Source organism: Thermobia domestica, chromosome 3 (genome assembly GCF_964235325.1).
Source record: "Thermobia domestica chromosome 3, izTheDome1.hap1.1, whole genome shotgun sequence".
NCBI lineage: Eukaryota > Metazoa > Arthropoda > Insecta > Zygentoma > Lepismatidae > Thermobia > Thermobia domestica.
This window is the reverse complement of record NC_137456.1, coordinates 97,322,822-97,343,309: the sequence shown is the minus strand read 5'-3', so window position 1 is coordinate 97,343,309 and position 20,488 is coordinate 97,322,822. Positions and strand designations below refer to the sequence as shown.

The window sequence follows — 20,488 nt, the reverse complement described above, 5'->3', positions numbered from 1 at the left end:
CCTGACGAACCCACCCATCATTCTTCATGACAATGCAAGGGCTCATTCAGCAGGTGCGGATACTGATTTGTTGCATTGTTGAAGCTGTGAAGTTCTGTATCAGCCCCGTATTCTCCAGATGTAAGTCCTTGTGACTACGACCTCTTCCCAAAGATAAACGAACCACTTCGTGGGACAGGCTTCTGTACAATTGATGATCTCCTCCGGGCGACCGATCGCTCATCCGCACTATCCATAGATTAGGCACTGCCAACGTCATTCGGTGGCTTCCACATCGCTGGAACGCGTGTTTATTACATCGATTGCCTGTAAAACTTTGACCTTTGTAAGTACTCTTCTTCTCAAGATGTACCGTTATTGTCATTACTAAAAATCCAAGCCTTAAAAAGATTCAGATACCTACGTGAACCCAGGCTCGGGCCAGAGGGACAAAAAAAAAAATTCGAAAAAGTTTTTTCAATAAATCTCCCGGTTTTTTCAATGTTCTCGTCTCTGGTGTATAATACGGACAAGCGAGTGGTACCATTAGAAAGTATGATTTGTCCTGAAAGAAGTGAGGTATGAGCCATGATCCTACAGTAAATAGTAAAGTAAAGAAGCAGTAGCTGTTTGAGTGAAAGTCTAAAATCTACCTAAAATGTGGAAATCCTAAAAGGGCGAATTAAGCTGGGAAGTTAATTCTAGTTTCTATGTGTTTCTAAAGGATGAAGTTTCAGACTGATATATATTTCATGTATGTGGGGATACCACGGTGGACGGGGGAGAGTTGCTACGTGTTCTTTTGCTTTCTGCATCAGGATTTTAGGGATGGCATTCCTTCCCCCTTGGGGGTACAATCATAAAAATTGGTATGTGAAGCAATGAAGTATATGATAATACCCTGTATGTATACCATATGTCCAGTATATGGTAATACTCTGTATGTATACTTGTTGCTTATATGGGGAAGGGGAAACTTGGCCAATTATTTGAGTCTTAGTTTTTAACGTAAATTACATTTATTTTCAGGGTGACTCCATATAAGACTTCTACGAATGTGGTAGAAATTGCACAAATGTTGCCTTCCTAGAATTTGCAATCCATGAGCTTTATAACGATGTATCAATCATGACTATGTGATAATTAGAGGGGTCACCAGAGCTCTTAACGTGAAAGTCTACGGTTTCGTTCAAATCCCTGGCGGGCGTTTAAAGGTTAATTTCCTGAACGTTAAAGTGCAGCAATACTGCTAATCGAAAAGAGACAATAGCACATCCATACATGCTTCTCAGAACCAAAAATCAGAACGCATCGTGCGTGAGCTACAACACAACATGTTCTGCGTCATCAGAGCCAAGAAATCAATGCGCATATTTATTTGCAGTTTCATATAGTTAAACGCAGATGCAATGCCTTAGAGTAAATGTAGAAAATGTTCACCTTCTGCCCGAATGCAAGCTTCAACGCGTCGCTGCATAGAGGCACGAACGTGCTCCCAAATTGCAGGATGTTCCTTATTCTCTGGCAACCTGTGTCGATACGAATACGGAGTGTTTCCACAGTATCAACAACAGACTCGTACACCAAAGATTTTAAATGTTTCTATAAGTAGTAATCCAGAGGATTTAGATCTGGTGAGTGTGGAGGGCAAGAAACTGGTCCTCCATATCCAGTCCATCTATTAGGAAGTACAACATTTAGATATTGCCACGCCGTAATACAGAAATGAGAGGGCGCACCGTTATGCATGAAATGCACAAACAGACGCAGAGCCAGGGATAAGTTTTCCAATGCATCCGGAATACGTGTTTCCAGGAAGTCTTGATATAAGGGCTGAATTAAAAAATCTGGAAGGCCGGACTAGACAAAATATGTGGCCCGTGCTTATTTCAACTAATACATTTCTGTGAAAGTGCAGTACGAAAGTTAAGGAAATATGTTTTATATTTTTGGTTATACTTTATTTTATGATGATGATTGCATCTTCGTGATTCTTTTTGGATAGCCAATTGAGATTTTGATCATAGTGCAGGCCCGGGGCTATATAACCCTAAACCCCTCCCTTAATCCGGCCCTGTTCGATAGGTATTTGCCTCTGCGGGAGGATGTGTGGACCTAGGAAAGTGTCGCCGATAATACCGCACGACACATTGAGAGCAAATTATTGTTGATGTCTTCTGGGACTGATCTCATGAAAATTATCGACCGCCTAAACATGTACATTATGATAAATGAAGATGCCTTCTCGTGTGAACTGAGTTTCATCTATGAACACTGTTGGCGATGGGAAGATAAGATTAACGGCACACTGCTGGAGGTACCACTTGATAAAGCGTACTATCGGCACATCAGCTGCTGGAAAAAACTACACTCGTTGCAGCTGATTTGGATACGAGCTCGCTCGACGACATACATTTGCATGTGGTTTACACGTAGTTGCCGATATAATCCTCTCGTGCTGCGCAGGACTGTCCCTCACAGTATCTAAATGTTTTTCTATCTGGACAGCACCGTTCGGGTTATCTCTGCTGATTAATCCGCCGCGCCGTGCTTCAAGAGCATTACCATCCGCCAATTCCTATGTGAAATGCATATCGGCCAATGCTGCATGTGTGTACATGTTGCACCTGTATTCTACAAGCCACTGTTAATAGATACGCATCTTATACTTCTTCCACAATACTACTTGCTGACAATAGCATCACGTCTTCTCTTGCACGGCACATTTGGAATTTACTTTAACCGTCCTCTTCTGTTTTCTTTTGGAATATTAATATACTCATCAATGGATAATAAATAAGAATGGTTCTGGCGCAGTTACAGATTACAGGTACCGTACTCTTTCCACATACTCGCATTTGATTACTACTAACATTGACAGTGTTGAAGTAAAACAGAATAGGAGTGTGAAATTAACAGTAAATTGTACCGTGCAAGAGAAGACCTAGTGAAATGGGTATCAGTCAGATCCTCAAGTGTGTTTTGCCCAACCATTAAAATGTGGGACATTTCCTCAAGTATCTTATCTGGCTATTGATCATGAACTGGAAATCCATCACAGGCGCGAAAATCTTGGCTAATGGCCAGAACGGGGGTTGAGATTTTCATATATGATAAAATATATGCAGGGTTGCCACAAGTTAGATATCATATTTTCCATATTACGAAGGCAAAACACTGTACCTGAGCAATTCAACGTACAAACTGGATTTCTTTCATTTCTTAAAAGACTTAAGAAAAATAGAATAATTAATTACAGACGATACATAGTATGTACGAATTCTTCAATAAATCACATTAATGTACAGTATAATTCAAATGAGCTATATTGAAGAAAAATATATTAAATGTTCCATTGTTTGAAACAAAATGTTTTATGCGTAGAGTATAACAACGATTAAGAATAGTGTTAGCCAGGAGACGAGATTTACGGCTGTTTCGCCTTGAAAAAGAGGCTTGAAAGTGTTGTCTTTAAAAACGACTTTTGGAAGAGTTCGGTGTCATCTCGAAATTCTCCCTCGACATTATGTTGGGTAACACTAATGCCATAATCTATATAGTACTATTATATAAAAGAATGGAAGTGATTCGCTCACCATCGCCTAGATCATACTTCTTTAGTGGACAGAATATTCCTCGGGTGTACTCCACTAGCGCACAAAGAAATGAAATAAAGTGCTTATGGTATCGCGAGCACATAATATTCGATATTGCGTTGTCATGTTTGGATTTGTTTTTACAAATTAGGGCTATATAAGAGATTGTTCCTGTTACATACAGAGGCAAATATCAAGAAATATAATAGACGTTTATTATAACACGATTAATTGCCACATTTTGATTTGAGAAAAATACGGAAAGATGTTTTGTATGAAAAGGTAAATAGCAAGTACTGTAACATATACGTAATATTATTATATAGCAAATTTTATATCCACGATCTGTCTTTAATTGACATTTACCCATTTTTAGTTCACACCTATAAAAAAGAAAAAAGTGAACATCACCGGCTAGCACCACAGTATAAGTGCCGCTAAATCTGTAACTTTCGTCAAGGGGAAGATTTAAGTTTGCTTGTGTACCAGTTTTAGACAATTTAAAATAAGATTGTTGCATTTCATTTATCCTCAATTATTCTTACTGTTTACTTTGAAAATGATTACCTTATTTAATAGAGAACAGCAGTTTTCTTTTTTTTAAGAATATGCTGACAATATGAAAGTATAAAGAGGTGATACATAATATGTTGACCTATCTCCAAATTCTGTTTCCTTCTCCAGCGCGAAATAAATTAACTAATCTTGTGCCCATTGATAATGCAATCTTTGTTTCGAGGGTGGAGGATGGTGATTTTGAAAAAAAAATCACTATTGCCAAAAACTGTTTGACGCAATAGAGTATCATTGCATCATATTTTGTGTACTCGAGGTTTCTTATTTATGTCATGATCGCACAGAGGCCTTTATTTGTGCACTCCCGGCCTACGGCCTATCCCTTTTATTACGGAGGCAAGAGATAAGAAAGAATTTTTTGGAGCATGTATTCCAAGGGAAATAAAGAGGTTTTTAAAGATTTTTTTTATTTTTTAAGAATTAAGTATCTCACACATTCATGACATTAGAAAGATGAAACTCAGTATATAAACTCTTCTTTAAAATAAGGGAATACGTATTTCAGCGCTTTCAAAAATGCCGCTTCGAACGGAGCCATGTCTATAATATTCAAACTTTTCTTCCTTTCTTCAGAGACTGTCGAATGTGAAGATTCGCTTAAATTGGAAATGTGGAATTCAGTACATAGATATTTAATTAAAAATAAGGGAACACGTATTTCAAGAGCAAAAAGGTCATATTTATTATATTGAGAATTTCTTTTATTTATACGTAAAGTGCCGAGTGTGACAATTTAAATTTCCGGTTTTATATTTATTACACCTTACCTTCCTGTAAGAAAAACAGAAATTTCTGCTACTTTATGTATAATCAGAATACGATAAAATATATATTTAATAACTAGTCTTCGGTTGTCTGGGGTCCTCGCCCAGAAACCGCCGTGTTTCCTCGCTCTACGGCCTCATACACCTGCAAGCATACCAATTTTCAGTTCAAACATCAAGTTTTATGTTTCTAACTTTCGGGATCCCTAGATATGAATGTATTATTATAATAAACTCAAAGCTCGTAAAGAGGATTATGTAATATTTTATCATTTAATATTGAATATGGAAGTTTGTATGGTTCTTTCAATTCCGGAGTTTATCTCTGTCTATTTCCGTTTTTCCTTTACAATGATAAATGTGGAAACCGGAAATGACTCATTTCTACTACTTCCGGTAGGCAAATCACCTCCATCAACGAACTCCCTCGAGATAATAACTTTATCTATCTATGGCGAAAACAGAATTTAAAAATTCGCATTCATTCAAAAGTTATCGTGTGGAGCATCGGACGTATGTACTAGCATTGTAATCTTGTAAGTACCACTACGTGATCCTATACTTCGACTAGCTGGGTGTTTCGCCCTCAGACTCTTGCGCCCGCGAAAATAGTTTCAAGAGGACATGTTAACTATTAATGAAGTGCAAAGCTACCAACGTATGCGAGCTAGACCAATTTTTAAAAAAAATCAACTTTCGCCTAATAAGAAAATTAAATCTCTATCATCACTTTGATTGACGTTTGTATAGCTTGCAGGTATTAGGCGAATCTTGAATAGGCGAAACTTGAAGCCTCGACTCAGATAGGACTTTGTCTTTCATATAGAGAGAATTTTTACGTCGTATCTAAAATGTAATTTATGAAATGATGACTTTTTCTCGGATCGGATTGTATTCCACTAATACTTGGTTCAGAAGCTGAACTTAAAGGAATTAATCATATTAATTTTACAAACCAGAGATCATTTTAAGAAATACTTATTCAATTTTAGATCGCTATTGTATGAACTGTTTAATTCTGGGAAGCAAGTTTTTCTCTTATGATCTATTTTGAAAATCTTCTGTTTGTAGCCTTAGGGTATTTCAGTTTTTGCGTTGGTAACGATTAGGTCATATCTGGCAGGACCGAAAAGTAAAGGGGGCGCGAGAGGGTGACTTGTTATTCTGCAGATTGGAATAGGATGACTCATTAACAAACGAACTGAATTCCTGAGTGGCGGAATACAAAAAGTCTTCATTCATTTACAGCTTCTACGTCAAGGTGTTAGTTACGTTAGTCATTTTCTTGTGCTCCATATTTACTGAAAATGAGTACAGTCAATATTATTTCAACGAGCAAGGGAAAACCGAGTATTTTGCATAATGGATATCAATACCTCCTTCACTCGTCACTCAAAAATGGTAATATGTATTGGGTTTGTTACAAACAAAGACATCGAAAGTGCAGCGGACGAATTATAACGAACGATAAGAATGAAGTTATATCGACAAGAGAACATTTGTGCATACCAGACATTGCAGCGATTGAAGTTAAAGAGAAGTTATGCAATGTGAAAAAACGTGTTCGGCAACATGAGGGGTCAACGTCGTTACAAGTGTACAGAGAAGAATTCGGACCTCTGTTTAACAAAGGTTTCGAGTTTGTGACTGAAATACCGAGGTACGATACAATCAAGAGAACATTGAACAGAATTAAAATAAACAAGTTGACTGTTCCAGTGGATCCTCCTAACTCGCGGGTGATCGTCATTCCCGAAGAAATAGTAAGAATGAGTGATGGGTCTAGTTTTCTTCTCGCAGATGATAGTAGTGAAGATAGAGTGTTAGTGTTTTGTTTTACAAAGGGGAAACAAGTGTTGGAAACGTCTTCTGTGTTTTTCGTGGGTGGTACATTTAAAAGTTGTAGCAAACAATTTAGCCAAGTATATACTATACATGCGGACTTACGAAGTTCTACGGAAGAAAGTAAGGTGATTCCAGTACTGTACGCGCTTTTACCAAAACGAAATATTGAAACATACATACGTTTCTTCTCTATAGTGAAAAAAAAAGTTCCCAATTGGAATCCAAGAGTAATAAAAATGGATTTTGAACAAGCATGTATTAAATCGCTAAAAAGTGTGCAACCTGATGTAACAATTAAAGGTTGCAACTTTCATTTTAATCAATGTCTGTGGAGGCAAGTACAAGAACTTGGACTTACAAAACAGTACATGGACGATTCCGAAGTACGTATGCATATTCGAAAATGTTCGGCATTGGCATATCTTCCCGTGGAAGATGTAGAAGAAGGATGGTTATGCATAATGGAAGATTCGCCTGACAACCAAAAAATCAGACAATTTAATGATTACTTCGTAGAACAATGGCTGGAAAATCCACATATACTCATAGAAATGTGGAACTGCTGCAAGGAGAGACATAGAACAAATAATTCTGTAGAAGGATGGAACCGAAGATTAAACGAATTGCTAAAGAAGCCTCACCCAAATGTGTTTCATCTGATAGCAAGTCTCAGAGCAGAAGCTGAGTATAACGACTATTTGATTAATAGGAATATTCTGAATATTGATGGAAAGAAGAGGAAGACAAAATATGTTAAATTAGATGAGAATATTAGAAAGACGTGCGCAGAATATGAAGTTGACAGAGATATTAGGAAGTTTCTGAAAAAGATGGATTACATTCAAAAACTAGAGTAAAACCAGTAAAGAGGACTGCTTCACATTCACATGTATATAATTATCAGAAACTACAGTAAACTAGTGGGAATTTTCGAGGACTGCTTCACGTGTACATAACTTATCAGAAACTAGAGTAAACCAGTTTTTTTGACTGCTTTACTTGTATATAATTTATCAAAAACTAGAGTAAACCACTGATTTTTTTTAAAGGACTGCTTTACATGTACATAATTTATTCGACAAAGGAAATAGCTTGCAAATCTTGTATTTGTAGTTTTTGACAAAAGCAATTTCCTGCAACTTTTAAACTGCCTATTTTCTGTATCTCACATAGAAAATAGCTAGTCCCAAGTCTAGATAAAGTGTGAGGGAATGTTGCAATAGCATTGATTTCTCTAACAAATTCTGCCAGAACGTGAAGAGATGTTCTATATTATAAGAAACAATTTTCTTTGCTACCTGTGAAATTTCAAACTTTAAAGTGTTCAGTTCTAATAATTTCATACCTTGGCTCCACTGAAATACCCAGTTTACCATGGATGCAATGCCCTCGAAAAATCACAATTCTCGCCTTCCAAAAGTAATATATAAGACAGGAGTTGTTTTTGGTTAGACCACGATAGCTTGCTATGTAGTCTAACTTTTATTTAATTTCGGGATTTTCTTTTTCTATTCTTAACTGCATAATTATGGTACAATTAAAGGTTGCGCCCGAAAACCTGCCTGTGGATTTCAAGACAATAGAGAGGGAAAAAAAATTACATCTTTTTTAAATGATATACCCTCAAATCTTGTATCCAAATGAGAGCTGTTTAATCCCAGCAAGTGCAAGTTATATTTTGTGATAAACAAACTTCGTGGGGATGGTCTCTCTTGAGAATATTCTTAATATAATCGATTCTTGCATTATCATTAATTTCTTTCGTTCATCAAGGTCTCCTATAGCCTTTGAGCGTAATTGAGAGAAGTTAAATTTGACTATATATACTACAAAGACTTAGGCAGAAATATTCGATGGGAGGGGATATGTAATAACTGTGATAATAATAATATCTTCCCATTGTGTTTCGTAGAGCGCATGTTCACTTTTCTTCCTGACACTGCCCCTCTCCACATAAATATGAATCGTACGTGGGACGAACTATGAAAATCATATTTTCACATTTCTGAGATACCAGTTTTTTAAAACTGTTTTAAATTGAAAATTGATTTTCATCGTTCTTCCCGCCTACTCTTCATACGTTTTCTCCACTCCATGATGTTCAGGTTCGAAATACCAAATCCCGATATTCCCTCTCTCCATTATTTCTTTATTTAACGAAAATAAGTAAATTTGATTTTACTTCTTTATTTACAAATAATAAAGTATTTGGAATTTTATCTTACCTCCCCCTTTTAAAAGTTCTTGAGATACACTATGCAATACAATACCTCACTCTGGAAAACATTGGGAATGTATAAAATACAATCGGGGATCTTATCCAGGTCTCCTGTCCAATGCAGTTATGGTGTGATGCGTGAAGTAATCGTCTCTACTTTTCCTTCACGGTTAGGTTAAGATATCCCTTTATCTCGTTTCCCTGAATAAGTATATACTGTACCCTGTTAAAAATTTTCTAAACATCGCCTGGAAGCGATGTAATGTAATGCCTATAAATTAACCCTCCTCCACACATTAAGATTGTCACTTTTCCAAAATTTAAGTAATCTGAAATCCACTCTATTTAAGTAGTAATTAAAGTTCAATCCAAGTCGCCCGGTCCCCCCCCCCCTTGGATCCACGCTTACCTGGATGGCATAACCAGGATGTACGGACTCAGGTCTTACGATTAGTAAGTACAGCACAAACTATGCATCAGATACTATTTTAATATTGTCTTTTCTTCTTAATTAAGATTGAAGGAAATTTTGATAGAACTGCTAGTAAGAATTATTTCTAGTACGTAGGATAATAACTAAACATTTGGCCAAAGAACCTCACTTTAAATTAAAATTCGTTTCTTTCGAAACAATAATAATAATAATAATAATAATAATAATAATAATAATAATAATAATAATAATAATAATAATAATAATAATAATAATAATAAACTGACTTATTCAGCATATATTTGAAAACTTGGTCGTAACGGCGTCAAACCTCTGGTTCGTGGGGTCCCTGGTTCGATTCCAGCTCGAGCAAAGTAGGCTTTGTTGTGAACATCGTGTGCGTTGGTTTTCTCGGATCCTACAGTTTTCTCCAACTTCCTTTACTCCAGCATTGTGATCCGTTACATCTTTGTGTCCTTTAGCCTCGGTGCATAATCATAAGACGTTAGGCTAAAAAAAATAAAATAACGGCGTCAATAGAAACTCGATACTTAATCAATATAACTTCTTGTTTTTGCTTCGTTTTCACCTTGAGGTAGTTTAGTCAGTACTTTTAGGTTGTGATTTGTTTTTAAAGAAAAGTTCAGTGAATTTATTGTAAAACAGACATTTTATATTGTAAAGTCTTAGTTTATACTTCCTTTTCAGTTGAACTAGTTTCAACTATGCTTAGTTTGCCATATTTTTAAAAGCAACACAATTTTATCTGACACTCTGCAACCCTGTCTATCGGAGATATTTCATAATAGCCTGCAGCGAAACCACTCATCCCCTTTCTGGTATTTGCTAAGAATGCAGCAGGTGTCCCTTCAGTTTCGGTTGATGATCACCGATGATTAAGAAAAAAAGATAACCACTGTAGGAAATGACTCTGGTTTAGAGGCTTGAGGAAATAGACAGTTGAGCAAATGACCCTATTTCGTGAAAAGTAACTACGAGTAGTGGTGTGCAGCGAAACTATGTGGTGAAAAATGACAACAAATGGTATTGTGACAGTGATGCTGGAAACGAGAAAAGGAACGGTTAAAGTGACTTCCAACTGCGCCATGCAAGAGAAGACGTGGTGCAATCAACTATAGGTGTTATTGTGGAACAAGGGAATACGTGATTCTGGAACAAGTATAACGTGCGTATCTGAATAGTGGCTTGTATAACACAGGTGCAACATGCACACACACGCAGAATTGGCCATATGCATTTCACATAGGAATTGGCGGATGGTAATGCACTCGAAGCATGACCACTGTACCAGCCGAGTTATCTCGAACGGTGGTGTCCAGATAAAAGAAATACATTTGAAGCTATATATGATGGCCTGAGTGAACATGAGAGTTTTGCGCCGCTTGCTGCTGGAAACAGTAGCAGACCAAGAGCTATGACCCCACAAGCAGAAGAGCAGAGTTTAGATGCTGTGAAGGACAGTCGTGCGTGCAGCACAAGAAAATTAGGTAGGCAACTCCCTGTATCTCGTCGAGCCAGTATCCAGATCACCAGCAAAGAGTGCAGTCTTTGTCAGCAGCTGATCATCTACCGCGAGTATCCTCTTGCCGGTGACTTCTCCAGCAGTGTGCCGTTAATCCCATCTTCCCATCCGCAACACTATGTACAAATGACACTCAGTTCACACGAGAAGGCATCCTCAATTACCATAATGTACATGTTTCGCCAGACGATAAACCTCATACGATCAGTTCCAGAAGACATCGACAATAATTTGTTCTCAATGTGAAGTGCGGCATTATCGGTAACACTTTACTAGGTCCACATATACTCCCTCGTTGAGGGGAAACACCTATCGAGACTAGCTGAAAACACATTCTGAGTGCATTGGATAACTTGCTCCTGGCTCTGCGTCCATTTGTGCATTTAATGCATAACGGAGCGCACCTCGTTTCTGTTATTGTGAGGCAGTATTTAATTGCTGTATTTCCTGATAGATGGATAGAGAATGGAGGACCAGTTGTTGGCCTCTATACTCACCAGATCTAAGTCCTCTGGATTACTACCTAGGGAATTATTTAAAAACTTTGGTGTACGAGTCTGCTGCTGATACTGTGGAAACACTCCGTATTCGTATCAATGCAGGTTGTCATAGAATAAGGAACACCCTGGAATTTGAAAGCGCGTTTGTGCCTCCATGCGGCAACGCGTTGAGGCTTGCATTCAGGTAGAAGGTGGAGATTTTCAACATTTACTCTAAGGCATTACGTCTGCCTTTAATATAAAATGACAATATGAAACAAACCCATGATTGCGGGACAATTCTGCGTTCCATATAATTTTATCAGGACCTTAGAACACAATCTCGTAATAAAGAACAATTCCACAAAGTATGGGACGTATATGAACCCCACCTAATATACATAATCCCGATCGGTTAGTATAGTGAACGCCCGATCGATAGTGTACTAGTGTACAGCTACTTCTTTTTTACAGCAGTCTATCCCTGCTATAGATCCACAGCAAATCTGTTTTCTTTATTGCAACCGCATTTCGAACTATTTTAATACGACCATAGTTATTATTAGATTCCAGTGTCCTATTTTCCTGTTAAGTAGTACACTATAAGCCATTCAAAAAACATTAATGAATATTTTTTTTTCTTAATTGTTTGTTCAAGGTGTCTCAAAATATGCAGTGTTCATGAAGAATAATTTAGGAGCACAGTGACTCAGTGGTGGAGCGCTTACCTCTAGTTTCCGGTTTGATCCCCGGCCAAGTAAGTTTATGGTGGACAAAATCGTGTTCGTGTGTTTTCTCAGGATACTCCCATTTTCTCATTCCACCAATTCTTTCATCATCATTCACTTACTTTAATCATTGTCTCCCTTAAGCTGACGGGTATAAGCGTTGGACAATAAACTCAAGATTTCATTTTCAAGAATGATTATCGGAAAATCATTTTCATAGGATTAAGAAAAAGAAACGGAAAGTAAAGAAGTAAGGCTGAGTAAGGCTGAGTTGTGGAATTTACGGAACAATTCCTAAAACAATTTGCGTATATTGGTTTGTACTTTTTTTTAAATATATATATATATATATATATTACCATATTCTTTTTTTGAAACTCCGTTTCATGTTATTACTTCTTCTTTTAAAACGTTAAATGACGTATCACGTGAAATTTTCTCCTAGAGCTCTTCTCCATTCGTCCGTCCTCAGCGGAATAATTTAGGTCGAACATCGCCAAGCTTTAAAGACTCCTTTTGTCCCTTTTGATTAAAGACGCCCACCATTTTATACTCGTAACGCAATCCTGCTGTCATTCTGCTTCCACTCATCCCTCTGTAGGACAGATAGTACACTTTCGCTGTTTACGTCATGGGAACGGCAGGTGGTTCAAAACCATTATCTTTACCTCCCCACCTCGAGACTAAACGAAGGAGGAGGACAGAACATATGTGTGTGCTTTTCTGTCTGTGAACAACTCTCCTCAGCCTTTCTCAAAATTACTTTGTTTTTGCCCACAAGATCGTTTGTTTCCATGGATTACAGATAAGAAAAAAGAGGAAAGAAAATGTGTAAGCAAATTGAAACTCTTTTGTTGATTTTGTGTGTGTGTGTAGTCCTTGCTCATAACCCTTTATTGGATTTTTTGGTAAAATATGACTCTTAAATCGTTCTCAACAGTAACAATATGACAATTTGTGTTTCTTCCACTGGAAAATATCTGGGAATAGCGTGGTTAATAGGTTATATTATTATTATATTATCCCAGTGTAATCATACGAATTCGTTCTTGATAAGTTGAATTCATATTTTACATACAGGGTGTTTCAGAACAACAGCGATGTTTGGGAGATGATTCCTGACACCAAGATAAGACAAAAAGTATAGACCAACCTGAGTCCACAAATACTTCCTTTCGGTGTTACAGGAGCTACAGGACGCGTTGGTTTCCAGGAGGCGGACACCTACCTAGGTTTTATCAGCATGCCACACTCTATCATTTCACAGAACACGGCAACACACACAGCAGTGAGGCATAGTATATCCTGGTAAATGTGGTACCCATTGCTTGGAAACCAAGTAGTAGTACCCCATGGTAATCCCAAATAAACATCATCACTTCTGTCGCTCAGAGTTGAAGACGGACTTGCTTTGGTTATGGTACATCGGCACGTTGCATTAGTTTGACTAGCTATTTATGCATGTATTTATGCAAGGTAATGACTCAAGGAAAGGTTAGGATCACCAATTCTGGGGTCACATCGGTCTTTTAGGTGGTCTAGGATTTGGAAAGAAACTGGCCCTGGTCTTCTAGAAGGTACCATCCCGCAATTCACCTGGCGGGAGTGAAGACAACCAGGGAAACATCTAGTCAAACTAATGATAGCGTACCGACGTACCATCATCATAGCAAGTCCATGTTCAACTCTGAGCGACCGAAGTAATGATCAGGTTTATTTGGGATCAGCATGGGGTATTACCACTTGCTTTCCAGGCAATGGATACCACAATTACTAGGATAGACTATGCCTCACTGGTGTGTGCGTTGCGGTATTCTGTAAAATCCGAGAGCGTGGCGTGCTAACAAAAGGTGTCCTCCTCCTGGGAAACAACGCACCCATTCATCGCCCGAATCTTCGCCAGGCAGATGCAGAACCCAGAGTATGAAATCCGTCATGGTTCGCGTTTTCTTTTGACCCCAAACTGTCTTCAGTCTAGTTCTTCCCAACCATGCAGTTATTTCCTAGAGGCAAGTACTTCTGCGATGTTGCCACACTGCTTTCTAAAGTGCAGTAATGGATTTTTAGACCACTACACTTTACTTCACGTTCGTAAATCCTAAAATAACAAAATATGTATTGTAGCTATTGACAATATTTAGAGTTTTATGTAGTGTCACATATAAGATGATTAAATATAAATATTCTTTTCGTGCCTGAATTCGTTAGTCTCCGCTTGGCATTGAAAGGTGAAGAGAAACGTGCAGTGTCCTTACATTCACTTCGGTCTCGGCAAAATGTGGAAGATATGACATCATGACTTGCACTCTGATCATAGTTGAAATGTTCGACTGGCTGTTTTTTTTTTTTTTTCGTAGCCTTGCGTCTATGTGATGATTGAAAATAATGCGTAGTTATGGCAAAACGAAATATGGTTATTGAACATGGGACTGTTTCATCAGTGATTGATATTGCACTGAGAAAAATCCGTTCTCCAGACAGCGGTATATTGTACAAATATACGGAATCCTTGTGCTTACTACAGAAATCAGTATGGAGCACACGTTATTCATATGCTACATACACAGTGCCCTTAGATGTTACATAATGCCGTTGCAGGATGTCTGACATCTAACAATTTTCCGTATATCACATGCATATACTTATGTTACCTTCGTCAGATATATATTTTATACGTCCATTTGTATGTGAGATCCTGACCGCCTATGTTTTATACAGAAAGTACGTATAGATGAACACTTAAACGGAAAATATTATAAAATATGCGTTTTCAGTTACACGTCTGGTGTACGTTAAGTCCAAAAACTACAGGAATTACGCATGTCATCTACTTTTTAAAGTACGTCACCTACGTTTGTTTTCTCAGTATTGGAAGAAAATATATTATTTATTTTCGCTCTTTATCTTATTTTTCTTCCTAGTATGAATATTATTTTCGTATAATTCGTGATAACAACTATCTGTTCTATAAATATTTATATATCTTCCTATATACGTCCTCTCATAAGTATCTGCTCGCTGCGTCTACGATTTTTTAGATCATATCAAAGAACATTAAATGAAAGACCAAAATAACAAATTTGAAGATTGATAGTTTATTTACAAAAACAAAAAAAAAAAACTCTAATTAATAGGTAGGGTAATGACTTTAACTCAGGACGCCTCTCCGCCCCTATATGCACTCAAACTTCCTACTTACCTTTCCCCAATAACCAATGGAGAAAGGAAGAATTCAATCTAACCACTAAGTATCCTAATTCATTATAATCATCAAATTTCTCTCTAATTTTTTAGGGACCTGTGGATATACGGGTTTCAGTATTCAATTACTCTTGGACTGTACTCCTTGCCTTTTTAAAGACTGGACCTTGACTCACAGGTAACTGTCCTGGCCTAACCCTGTCTCTGGGACTCCAAGTTAAGTCCACAAAAGGAATCTATCTAATTTAAGTATATATATATATAGGATAGGTTTGTATTAAGGATAGGTTGTCAGCCTTTACTCCATGGCTTGGACTAAATTTCCTTACACTCAAGGAAGAAGGAATTTGATAAATTACTCACTCTTACACTTTCTTGAATGAAAGTTGTAGTAAGAAAATCTTTAATAATTTACAGCACCTAAATATGCTAAAATTACATATACAAGGGATCGAACCCAAACGCATTTAGATTCAGTTTAAATGTTCCTCCACCACTAGGACGAAACCAATTCCTCGAGTCTATACGAACGTCACTCACCTCCGCCATAGACCCTTAGGAAGCTTAAAATACTTCCATTCTAATCTATAGTGACCCAAGTAGCCTCTGTTATAGACGTAGGATCAAACAGCTAAAATAACAACTTTTACCTAACTCCCTATCTTTTGACTAACCTATCTCACGGCCAAAGCCCATTTGCTTTAGCTGACATCTGTATTGTAGTAGAATCTCTAATATGATTACATACAGTAAGTATCTAGAGGGGTCTCTCTCCAAACTGCACTATTCACTTCCAGTGCAGCAGACTGGCTGGCCAAGATCCTATACTCAGGACTCCTTAAAACGCACAGTACCGAAGATGGGGGAGGCAGCCTTTTATTATGTTTTGGCCTGTTAAAAAAATAGCAACAAAAAGTTCTTTTGAATGTTTCTTTAGCGCCAACTACTCGAATGGAAAATTCCCACTAAGGGAGACTGAATAAAATGGATTTTACTGCTAGCTCCTCGACAGGCTTCTAAAAAGAAAAAAAGTTAGCATGGAAAATCAACGTTAGCACTAGCTAAACTGTAAATAATAATATGATTAATTCTTAAGTAATGGGGAAATACTGCTCTAATATATATATATATATATATATATATATATATATATATATATATATATATATATATATATATATATAATAAATTGAATAAATATTACCTTACACTATTGATAATAAAATATATGAATCGTATAAGTTAATATACCCCAGGCCTGGATATCTACCTTATAAATAAACACAATTTATTAAATTTGAGCAATATTTAATTTTATCATTAATATTTAAATCTTATTCCAGCAAGGTCGCAAGACGTACCTTGCAGTGTAGTCTCCGTTATGTATAGTTTCAATTTTTTATTCTCTTCTGGCTTCGTAAGAAAATTATGGTCTCGAGTCCTGAAAATTTTATATGGTACCTCGATTGATATATTTTTTTCATGAGATTGATTTACAATCACTGGTTCCACATTACTGAAATTTAACTTTTACCAATATTTTATTTTTTTATTTTTCGAGATTACACCTTATCCGTCCAATTTCTCAATTCCGCAATTCATCCATAATCACTCTTATGTTTAATATCACCCTCATATAGTATAAAATAAATGGTAGTCGGACCTTAAACTACAAACTTTAAGCATATTATCTTAGTTCTAAATCTTCTTGTCATGTTAAAGCTTTTTAAATGGAGCTATGTTAGTTGAAGTTTAAATATAGTAAGCAAAAGTATATCCAATCATATTGTGAAATGTTCACGTAAAAAAGAGAGCACCTACCTATGTTTCTCACCTACCCGAAAAATTTAAGGGTTTTCACCACCCATAGTCCATGAGGCACTGTACTAAATCATTCTCCTAACCCGTATTTTACCAGAAAGAAGTACCCGATATACACTCAGGCATGACGAAAGTGCATGGATTCTGAAGGTACTGGCTTAATAAGCGATACACAAGCGGTGCCTCACTTTAACTTAAATATTAACCTAGTGAAGCAATTCAAGGGGAGATATTAAGAGCATTACCAAGCTTAATTAACAAATGGAGGTGGTGTTAGTTAGTGATCATTTGTGCGGGCCGAACGTAGGTAAAACAGAAGTTCTGAAGAAAACAATGAAGATGACTTTTTATGCAGAATGTATCAGAAATATTTTAGGACACTATAAAATAGTGATGATAAAATACAATCCTCATCTCCATTAAGAATTACAATGTTAAGAAATAGATGAGCTTGAAAAAACGTCTAATCTCATGTTTCACATTTATTTTCGTATATACGTTTCCGTATCTGAAGTTTTATTAGTTATTTGAAATACGTTTACTGTACATTTATTCCCATTTTCTTTAAGGGATTTTGTAAACTTTCTTCATTTCAAGACACGTGGCATAAATATGACTACCAGTACTATTTAAATTAAATATCAGTAATCTTTTAATAACTTTTGTTCATCCCATAACAATCTTTTCCATAATCTGATATAGGTATACAGTAATTAATAATCTAGTCCATTTCCTTTGTCTATATTTCAAAATATGCTTTTCTTCTAATAAGCATCTCATTCAAGTTAAAATTAAGATATCGAGCATTCAACTGTCTTTGAAATTATTTCTATCATATGTCGCAAGATGGTATTAATATCTTGCTCTTCTGTTACTACTTATTCATTTTTTCTTGTACTCTTATTTACCTATGGTTATTGCAGAATTGATATGTTAATTTTGTAAGTTGTAATTTTATCTTTGTCTGATAACACGTACTTGAATTAGAGGAAATTCAGTACTTAAATCCCCGCTTAGGAAAAAAAAATGCTCAGCTCCTGATTTTCCTTGGGATCATCTTTTCTCAATTCAAGTTTAAATAAGGAGATCCTGTATCATTGTTTTCGCGAAATATTCAGCAGAAGTGAATTTTTTAGTTATATTCGTGAAAAAAAATGTTTTCCTCCTGTCGAACCAGATAATCACTATTTCCGTATTGCTATAGGCTGAATATCTCATGTAGAGCAATTAATAATATTTCTTAGCCAAAGACTATTCAAGAGCTCGTATCCAAACTTTTTCTATGGATAGAAATATCCAAATTGCTCAATTATATCCTATTAATGCCGATGAAGAGGCCCAGTGCGAGATTTGAGTTCTTCATTGTTGCCCTAACATTTTTCCAGGTCAGGGATACTTCAATCAGTATATATGCCTATTACCAACTTTGAGAGGATTATTCCATGTTCAGTTATTATTACAGACATGTATTAAGGAAGCTTCTTACTTTCCGGAAGTTTTGGTACTGCCTTGAGCAGTGACGAAGTGATTGCTTTCAGAATTTTTAAAACTATAATTGAATTTTAATTCAGGGTTGGTAATCAAATGCTTCTATCTCCCATCTCTCAACGCTACAGTTAAGTAAAATACTTCCAATCAAGGGGCCACGGTGGCTCAGTGATAGAGCGTTCACCTCTCATGCATGGAGTCCCTGGTTCGATCCCAGCTCGCGCCGTGTGGACTTTGTGATGGACTAACACCGTCCTCGTGGGTTGTCTCGGGGTTCTCCCGTTTCCTCCCACTTTCTTCATTCCACCATTTCACTCATCTCTCATCATCACCGTCTCCTTTAGCCTAACCGGCATAATCGTGGGACGTAAAACTTGAAAGATTTAATTTCATTTTCACTTGCAATCAAAATACTGATTTGAGTGTAACACTGTCATTCTTGTTTGTATACTAGGTTCATCCTTGTTTTCATCACGGTAATATAGTGTTTCATTATTCTCCGACAAGTAAAACAGAGGATAAACCTTCGTGGTAACGTATAACAAAATTTGACCTGACTACGTAGCATTTTTTCTCGCATATCCCTTTGCTTTCGTTTTCACGCATCAGTTAAACATTTAATTGTAGCCTACCATGTTTCTTTTGTTGTCGATTTCCGTAATTATATACTTATTTTATTATACTGAAATGCTTTAGCTATTCACAATTCTGATTTCCGAATGTTCGCTTAACAACCGCATATATTGTGTTATGGCATAACTTTCAGTAAAAGCTGCTTCAGGAATTAAATTTGGAAGAATTTAACAGTAGTGAACAATATTTATTTTGTCCATGGCTACTTTAAATTCAAATGTCTTAGTTTTGTAAAGGTTGACAGTTTACAGGAAAAAGTAGTTAAATACAGAAATATTCTCCATTGCTGTTACTGCAAAGTCATCTCTTTATTCTTGTATACGTGCATTTGCGTAAGCCAGGAACTACGCAGGAGGGCTAGGTTCTGGGAGTCCAGTTTCCTTCCGAAGTTCCGACTTGCCTGTAGATCTAGTACAATTTTAGGAGTAATTTTTACTGATTTTGAAAATTTATCTTCATGTTGAATTTGGATCCCATCAGAAATCTTTTGGTCCCTCCCACCCGAAAGAAATTTACTGCATACGTGTCTGGCAAAGGAGATAGATGTTTGTATTTGTGTAAGTTATGTATAGTGCGTATATGGCCATTAAAGATATATTGTATGAACGTACCTGTTTTTAGTGCTAAAACATTTAAATTTTGCTGGTTACCCGTAATTGGAATGTAGATATGACATATAACCTTGAGACCTATAGTTCGAATCCTTATTTTCATTTTAGTGTGAGATTTCTTTATTGTGTCTGCCTACTTGCATGGCATGAAGCTACACACACACACAAAATGGATGCAACGTAAATATTTAATCAATTAGCCATGGTAAAATTTCAGTTGTAGCCTATATTGCAAACCACTGTGAATGCAGTTCGTTTATTCTCTCTCTCTCTCTCTCTCTCTCTCCCTATATATATACTTCCTAGAAACTGTTACATGCTAGAGCTTGTTGTTCTTTCACTAATACAGGATTCCCAGTCAATGTCAGAATTTTGTTTTTTCACTTTTCGAATAAGCTGATATTAATAGCACAAATGGAACGGAACTAAAATACGTGACATTTCCCTGTCCCGACTAAATTTACGGGAACGTGGGACACTCGGGATAAAACCGGGACTGTCCCGTTTGTTTAACGGGACGTATGGCAGGCTTATGCGAAAATAAATGTTGAAAGGAAATTGCTTTACAATCGT

General features: G+C 36.7%; 1 protein-coding gene across 3 annotated transcripts in view; it reads left to right on the top strand.

Moving 5' to 3' along the window:
• LOC145681474 (uncharacterized) overlaps nt 1-20,488 on the top strand; it is a 561,318-nt gene that overhangs the window by 90,662 nt on the left and 450,168 nt on the right. The window contains exon 1 of one of the 3 annotated variants that reach the window (XM_081753116.1): nt 12,864-12,992. The exons of the other annotated variants lie outside the window; for them this stretch is intronic. The gene's annotated coding sequence lies outside the window, so the exon portion shown is untranslated. Of the gene's footprint in view, nt 1-12,863; nt 12,993-20,488 lie in introns of those variants that run through there. 3 annotated transcript variants of the gene reach the window in all.